Genomic DNA, 9,321 nt, shown 5'->3' on the forward strand with positions numbered 1-9,321 from the left:
ACATATACATTTGTATATATAGACAAGATTTTTCATTTTACTGCAAAAATATGACCAAATTACCATAATATGTAAATCATATAAGCAACTCAGTTTTTGACAATATATATATACACATGTACCTACAATTTTACCTATGTGTAAAGTTTGACCCTACCAAACACATAGGGATTGGATTTCGTTTTTATGTTAACCATGCTTGTATGGAGCAATTCCTCTAAGAATATATTCTATGGGGCGCGTTAACATAAAAACGAAATCCAATCCCTATATTTACACTCACACGACTTTTTGTTTATATTTTATGCAATAAAATCATCATTTGAAAGTGACGTAATTATTCAATAAAAGTCGGTCAAAAGTGGGAGGAGCTTACTCATTTGAACAGCGAATGGTGACGCTTCACGTAAGATAGAATTATTCATCCGCGACGACAAAAAAGTTCAATATTTTAGTGTAAAATAAACATGACCAACAAAGTAAATTTCAGAGATAATTTTATTTAATCAGATCAGAACTTTAAATATATATTCAATTTTGCTAAAAGTTAATATATAGCGTAATAACATAAAGAAATTGTACACGGCCACATGTGTGAACTCGGTGACCGTTATTGTGCAGCGAGGCGAAGCTGACGCACGCTTACACACTTTAGTTTGCCGAAGTTGGCAAAACACCGATTTTCAAGTAGCTCAATGTGTTTGAGATGTCGTCTGACTTGACGGTATTACATCCTTGGGAGCCATGTGATTATATAATCTACGCTTAGATCTATATCGCCATCGATAGATGAAACAAATTCACTTGTGTTCGATGGATACAATGTATTTGTGGTGACGCGGAACTGTCAACACGTGGATTATTAGCGGTGCATGTTTTATAATACACATGATTAAATACTCAAAGAACAAAGACAAGAGGATATGTTTATAACTGACCTCTATCAGAGGGTCTCACACCCGTCCACCCAAAGGCTCGATCGTAGGACGAACATAGGCACAGAGGTAATGTTTACATTTGACACCCATCATTTTTAACAAAAATGAAAGCACGTCGCCCCGGTCGGGATATTTTTCCGTTTCTTTATGCAATTGTTAATTTAAAAATTGTTTGAATCATATATAAATATAAAACATGTATATATTGTTTACATTTTTCCAAAATTCTATGAAAAACAACAATATACACGTAATGTTGCGTCAAAATGTAAACAAAGCCATGTGTTTCTTTTTAAAAAAAGTAGTCCTTTTACGTTGCACAGAACATTTCCTTACGCAAGTTCAAAGTTCAATGTTACCATGCAGTTATGGTAAACAAAATCGGCTAGTATTAGCGTATAGTGACCAAGCCTAGCAAGTGTAAATATACATCAATAGTACTCCTGAATAGGTTCTATGTGTGTTTCTTAATACATACTGGTATTCATCAAACTATGGAATGAAATATTGGTTTAAGTCCGATATCATCTATACTTATGTAATTTAATCATCTCAAGTAAATACACTTTAAAACAGAATGACTCCATTCATTTGATTTGATTTTAATGCAATTTTTCTCTCCTGATCTCACAGATCATCTGTGATATTACCTAAGCCAGACATAGGGGATTCCCTGATATCAGGACATTAGTCATCTATAAACACCATTAGGTACCTATGGGTAATGTAATCTGGGATTCTGTCCTAGCCAATCAACAGCCTTTCACTGTTACCTGAAATATTGCGGCCAGCAGGCCATTGAGTGATCAACTATACCAAACTCATACATTCATGTACAACTTTTTGTTTCTCTTGGAGGGACCCCATTGGAGGCAATCATTCACACCTATAAACTTTCATATTGAACTGTTCCAGCCTTTGAATGTGTCCCCTTAGAGGGGTGAATGAGTTTATGTAAATCAGGACAGGAATGAGTCCTTAATCAAATATACACCCATATACCAGATTAACTAGGGGAGATAATGTAGTTACAGCTAGGATCATTAAGGACGCCCACACACACCCCACCCCATGTGTGCAAAATGTTGTTGTGAATGTCTGTATATTTTGGGAGGCTGCAGAATATTTGTTTTGTGTTTCCTTGTTACAGTACAGTGGAAGAAGTCGAGTGGTTCTACGTACCGTCACGTATAATTTGTTTCTGGGTATGACACAGTGGAACTCGATCTTGTCTTTTTTATAGTGCTATCTTACTGAAGCATGCCAACAAAGACACCCCACCCGGACATATTATATTGACAGACAACAGGTGAGCCAGATGCTGAGAAGGCCAGAAACTACCACGTTTAAAGACTATCATTGTGTGTCTCGGTCAGGGGACAGAACTCTCAGCCTATCCCACAGGGGCGAGCGCCCAAACGAAGGCTAAAAAAAATGTCTCAACTATATTTTACATGACAAAGCAGTAGATCTATGAACTTGCTATATCAACATGACAGAACATCCATCAAATAAGCATATTTCACCTTTATAACCCATTTTAAAATATTTTCAAGTACAAAATAACTTCCCTTAATTATTTCCCTGACTACAAGACAAAACATATGGTAAAGAAATTTATTCTAATACACCTGGAGGTCGTTAATTGTAAGGTGGGATGAAACAAGGTATGTCAAGGTGTGCCTGATATCACCTGTATTATCCTGTCTGCCATAACCTTATTTCACACCAGTGCACAGGTAAAGTGCACACTTCTACGATCTCTACACCCCAACAAATTTAACAGGTAGATGCATATTTTTGTCTACCTTTTTTTGATAGATGTTTTACAAAGGCAATGAAATTGGAAGCCTACCTAGTGAAGCCAACAATGTGATTAAAAATACTGGATAAAAACAGAAATCATTGAGGGTACAAAATTACAGATCATTAAAATATCTTAGGTTAATTACTTAAACTTTAACTGCAGGAGATTTATGATCTATATGAATATATGGTCTGTCATGACAACAAAATGTGCTGATGTTATCAGTCATTCAGGATCGGTAAATCTACATAAACACTCTATAGGAAGCAATTAGACCATCATGATTTCAAAGATAAAATCACATCTATTTCATACCTATTTTCTAGTTACTGACACTTATATAGTAAAATTATCACTTATTTCAGCAAATCAATGGTCCCTACATTGTTGGAAACACCCCAGTCACCGCTCTATCGTTTGCAATCATTTTTTAAATGATTTTCAACCTTACCAAAGAACATTCCATAGAGAAGAAGCAAAATTTTTAACTATCAAGTTTTCCTTGCAACAAGAGAAAATCTTAGCATACTTGCTGAATTAAAAGATATTGTTTTATATGCACAAAGAAATTAAAATAGGAGAAATTCTGATCATTTTAGGAATAAAGACATTTAATGTTAGAAATGCAAAACTTGTGGAATTCCTCCCCCCCCCCATTCCCACCCATCACCAACACCTCCACATCAAACCCCCTTCCCCACTCCCCTCTCCCCCCCCCCCCCAAAAAAAAAAAAAAAAAATAAAGAAATAAGATAAATAAATAAACTTTTCTTTTCTCAATGAGTGAAAATATTTTATTTGTAAACATAAAAAACCACTGTTAGTTACAAGCAGTTTATCTTGGCCAGACTATAAATAACATCATTGGAAACTTTACTACAACCTTTATTCATGCAACTTTTTTTGAAAACTGTCAGCAGGAGGTTGTAAAAGATGGTAAAACTAGATTACATGTACTTGTGCTCCAGAAGTGATGGAGTTACTCTATAAATTCTTAACTGTCGAATCAGATATATTTTAGTCTGATCTTACCACGATACATAAAAACTGCATCCCTCACTTTATAAATGCTTAACTGTCGAATCAGATGTATTCAAGTCAAATCCTACTGTAATGCACAAATTTACACAATTTTTCGTGTCAGAATGGTAAGAAAAATTTAGGGTTATGAACACATTCAGCAGGTCGTTCAGTTATAGTGTTAAGTACACAGAGTGCGCGAAATGTACAGTAAAACATTCCATCGCCCCAAACAGTGCATGTCAAACTGCCAATAAAATGTCTGTACTAAAACTTCTGTCAAAGTTTGCACGGACTTAAGTAAGTTCACTTGTAACAGCAGATTTAATGCACATTATTGAAAGTTATGCCATGTTATTTTAGTGAATCATTATTTGCCCACTAGCTTTCAAACAAACTATTGTCTTAACTCATCTGTTAAAAATTTCTCTTGTACTTGGTCAACTCTCCACAAACGCTTGATTATCTCCCCTTCATTTTGCTTTACATATTTGTAAGTAAAAATTGTCTTTCACACTCATCACCTCAGTTTTTTTGTCAATTCAAAGCTCAAATTACTACACACAATCACACATCAGCGCATAGTCTACAGAATCTAGGTTATAATCTACATTTCATAAAAGCTAAATGTTTTAAAATATAATTGAGAATATCGAGCAAAATTGTTATTCAATTAATTAAGGTAAGAAAACAAACATGTGAAGTTTGCACAATGTAACAAGTGACCGAAATCTTGAAATTCATGATGGAAAAGAAATCAAAATTGTGAAGCTATAGATAGACCACATAACTAGAACATTGAAGCTATATATAACATAATAATATAATATTGGGCTCAGTCACTGTCTCCTCCACAAACTATGGGGATCGAGATAATTCTAGTATTAGAATTCCTTATAAAAGTTTAGGTTCTGCATGCCCAGTCTACTAAGACACCAAACTGATGAAGTATGACTACAATTATAAAAGACATGGATCACTCCACCTACCAATCAGTACAGGCCTTGTTAGCATTGAGCAACACTTCAATGTAAACAAATTCCACAACCTAGGCCAGCTGTTGTTGGGTGTTTATTTCCAGCCCCAATACTGAAATAAATACCCCCCTGTGAGTTAGACAGGTGCCCTATACAAGTGAATTATATCTCATTCCAACACACTGCACGTCCTTCACACAGTAAACCTACATCTTATACTGGCTCTACAACATTCTTCTTTCCTTTTCTATTTTATTCCACATCAAAATTATGGCATCAGCATTAAAGATCAATAAAATCTAATTAATTATATACCATATATTAATAAAACATTCTGAAAACATCAATTTGTCAGCCACACATCTCAGGAGGAGCAGCATACCGTTATAATCAATAACACATTTTCCTGTCTATCTTGGATTTTCTACAGTGAATTTAGTAATTTGATATGTACAGTATGATCAATTAAAAATAATACAATGTACTTTAGTTTTAAACCATAAATGTAAAGACAACGAATAAGAAGCAAGTTTCCATTAAGACAGTAAGTGTATGAATATATATAAACTCCAAAATATTAACAAAGTTTCCATAAAGACTGACCACACAGTTGGTCAAATAGTGCATGAATAAACACCAAAAACGTTAATCTCATGGATTAAATAAGCTAAAATTCAAAAAAAAAATTATCATTCTTAATTTTGCATCACAACATATACAACTATTAGATAACATGCTACTTTGTTTCACTCAAACATGTGATGCAGAGAAAAACCCTCTCACACCTGTTCATAAACAATATACCATTTAAATGTTTGCATATTTTAACATAACATATATAATGAACACCTTAAAAAATTAGTTAATTAAAACAATAAAATTTTATAAGCTTAAGAAGATACTTGATATAAGCATACTCACCACCAGAAATGTTGGTTATCCTGACACAATTTCATCCCCTGATGGGGAGGATGATCAAGGCACGCATGAGTCAGCCTCAGCACCATCAAGTCACCCTCACACATTATAGAGACTTGATGCCATCACTTATCCATCAGCACCCAAAACCAGGAAGCTTAATCAAATGCATCGCTGAAACATATAAAATTTACCTCCAGAGATCTAGCCCATCTCCGCTCCTCGACCAGTAGTACACCATCAACACCGTGTCAGTCAGGGCAGAAGGAAGCCTGGGTTATCAAAAATAAATTTGTTGCTGACTTCATGGGCTGTGCAACTAAGAGGGAAGTTTTATAATACTGAAAATAAGCAATTTTATCAAAATTCATATATCTTCATTGAATTTTTTTTTAATTGTTTTTAAGCATTACATTAAATTATAGTAAGTGATTGAATTAATCATTGTATGCATGCATATATATATATATACATTTTGATATATCAATGTCAACAAAAAGTCTCTCTTCATGTATTATAGTTGCTTTTTGAGGAGCAAAACTCAGCTAGGAGTTGCATTTAGTACAATGATGTTTCATTATAGGACATTAATGCTGTATGGAGGAAAATAGTGTTCATTTTCAATCACTTCACCTTCAACAGTCATTTATTTTTTAACTTTTTACCTTTCAGTAAAAAATTATACCTGATACTTTTACTTAAACCCTCTAAGATAAATCCAATGTTTATAGGTTTATATATTCCTTAGATATGTGAAATAACCCTTAATTTGATGGATGTGACTGTTATATAACATGAGGACTTCACAAATGGTTCGTTCCATCACAATTATAACACCACTGAGACTTTGACTTTCACTCACACTTATACAATATTCATACTCCTAGCATGCCGATTCTCTCAGCACTTATCATTGATACAACATATCCACCTATATACACTAAAATCAGGATTCTCCAATAGGGGCTAGCCAAAGGTTGGAGGTGGGAAATTGAATTAACCTTATGATACTGACATTAATATCATTTTATGTAACATAAGGCCCATTATGACATATCTTACTGAACACTGAAGTTTTGCTAATACTATACAGTGGCTTACCGGTATTTTTGCAGGTAAAACAATATCACAATTATGACTTAATTAATGAGAAAATTAAGTTTCAATAAATTAAAATTTTGTAATACTGGCTTTAAGAGTACTATACATTATATTTTTACAACAACTTCCGTGATCACACTTAAGGTTCGCAAAAATGCTATCCACAAATATTAATAAATTATGTAGTATTTTCATCTTTAATAATCATCTTTGCTGGTCAATAGGATATGTTAAAAGGAGAAAAGTATGTTGATTTTAGCCCTGAAATTATTGTTTATTAGCTTTAAATCATTCTTTTTATTTCTGAAATCTTCTCAGGACACCATGTTAATCTCTCCAAATCATACATGTGATATAGAGTACAATAGTCTTTCCAGCAATTATATATGATTTGGTCCATGTTTGACCAGAAACACTGGGATAAATAACATGAAAATCAGTCATAATATTCAACCTCTGTACACTTTAAATAGTACAATTATACAGATAATACCTAAAAAGGTTTCTGATATAAAAAAAAAAAAAACATCCCAATAACCGCCGAGCTTACTATATTTCTGTCCTGATAAATTTTCCCTAACAAATCCAGAGAGCATTAGTTTCAGCTATCTTTCTTTGCATACATTTCTCTTGGGAAAACGATAGCCATGTCAAAAACAATTAACTTTTTAAATATTCATTTCCAATCTTCTATCATTCTGAAATTAGTCCCACATGGACACTAGCATGCTTTTAAAGTAATTCTACAGAGAAAATCTCACTACCAGCATTTCGTAGACTGATAAACTTTCCCTATTACTAAGAAAGTGAATAACAAATTTATCAAATTTTGAGTAAAGGGACATAATCCAAATTTGTGTGCAACATCAAAGTTATTTTCACCAAACAGCAAAAAGTGATATTTTAAAAAGGTTTTTTTTTTAATTTACTTACTAAAGCATTTGCAAAACCAATAAATGAAAATAATCTACATATTTTTATGTGAAATATCTAATTATGCAGGTAGGGCGTTAGAATTGTACCTGCTGCCCCTATTGCATGATCGTAAAAGGCGACTCAATTTAGGATCTTATCTTTTCTCTTCTTCCTAACCGACTTTATCTTTCCTAATGCCTCCCTTGGCACCGCCTCACTTTTGGCCTTGAGTTGAGCATTTGCTTCTGTGAGGAAGGCTTTTGGTTCTGTCCCCATGCCGAGACACACCAAAGTCTATAAAAGTGGTAGTTTCTGCTCCTGCTTAGCGCTCAGCATACAGGGAGTGGGACGACTGGTTGGCCCGTTGTCAGTATAATGTGACCGGGTGGGATGTGTTGCTTGGTGTCTTCGGCGGCAACGTCAGTGATATAGCACTATAAAAAGGGCAACGGTTCTACTATACAAGAAGACACAACATGAATATACCGTAGTCTCCCCAAACACCCACCTCGCACAACAATCACGCAACACACCGCATACATGGGAGGCCGTCCTAACATGACCATATATATAGCTGTTAAAGGTGTTAATTAATCAAACAAACAAATTAATCATACAACTCTTTAATTTCTAAATTTTATATTTCTTCAGAAATAAATTTATCTGTTTGAACTCAAAATTTCACATATATTTATACAGCGCCATATGTTATAAAATAATGTAATATTGACTTTTGACATTAAACATCAAATTTAATGCATAATTTTGACAGTTTAAAAAAAACTATTTTATATACCGTATCTCAAAAAAGTCGCATTACTGCAATATATCAACTACCAGATCCAAATGACAGGCTCATAACCTTTATTAAAGCTAATAAATGATACAAACTGTCCTATTGAACATGTCTGCTGTTGGTTGTCATGGTGATCACCATTACTGCATAAATGGTCAGCCCACAGGATTCCTAGCAGTCAGGGATGAAGTCCTAACTTTATTTATTACTCCCCAAAGACCACTTGGCTAAATATATATGCTTCTTTTCCTTTGCCCTTTGGGTGGTCTTTATAGACAGGTTTTGACAGTACATGTATTTTTTTAAAGGAAAATACAATGTACATAAAAATGTACATGTACTGACATTACATTTTTATCCTTCACATGCTTGACATTTCAAATATTTTATTAATTTTCAGTATATTCCTGTTTAATGTATTTGTGGAACTACATCCACATGCACTGCACTGTACATCTACCATTCTCGATACTCCATGGGTTACTGTTATATCTACCCCTGGACTATCTCATAGTAAAACTGAAGGCTGTTCAGGAGAAAAGATCTGACCAATCACTGGCCTGTAAAGACTTCCTTTGAAGACTTAGTACAGAGAGAGCAACGTCCAATATCAAAGTCATACAGTCAACCACAGAGTATCATGTAATTCGATATTTTTGATGTACATCAAAGGGTTAAATTACCTGTTCTGTTCTGTTGCCTCCAGTTTTACTAGTCCAGGGATGGATATAACATTACATCAGTGATAGTAATCCCTGGAGTATCAAGGATGTACATTAAGATGCAATCCTTCACATTATGAGACAACAACGTAAGTCTGTAGATTTTACTGTAGCAAGCTCAATTTTA

At 34.0% G+C, this 9,321-nt stretch overlaps 1 protein-coding gene across 1 annotated transcript in view; it reads right to left on the minus strand.

The window, feature by feature from the left end:
* The window catches only part of LOC138332868 (dystrophin-like), a 305,298-nt gene extending 299,518 nt beyond the window's left edge, over positions 1-5,780 (minus strand). The window contains exon 1 of the mRNA XM_069280861.1: positions 5,664-5,780. The gene's annotated coding sequence lies outside the window, so the exon portion shown is untranslated. The remainder of the gene's footprint in view (positions 1-5,663) is intronic.
* Positions 5,781-9,321: the final 3,541 nt, after the last annotated feature.

This window comes from Argopecten irradians, chromosome 1 (genome assembly GCF_041381155.1).
Source record: "Argopecten irradians isolate NY chromosome 1, Ai_NY, whole genome shotgun sequence".
In the NCBI taxonomy this organism is placed as follows: Eukaryota; Metazoa; Mollusca; class Bivalvia; order Pectinida; family Pectinidae; genus Argopecten; species Argopecten irradians.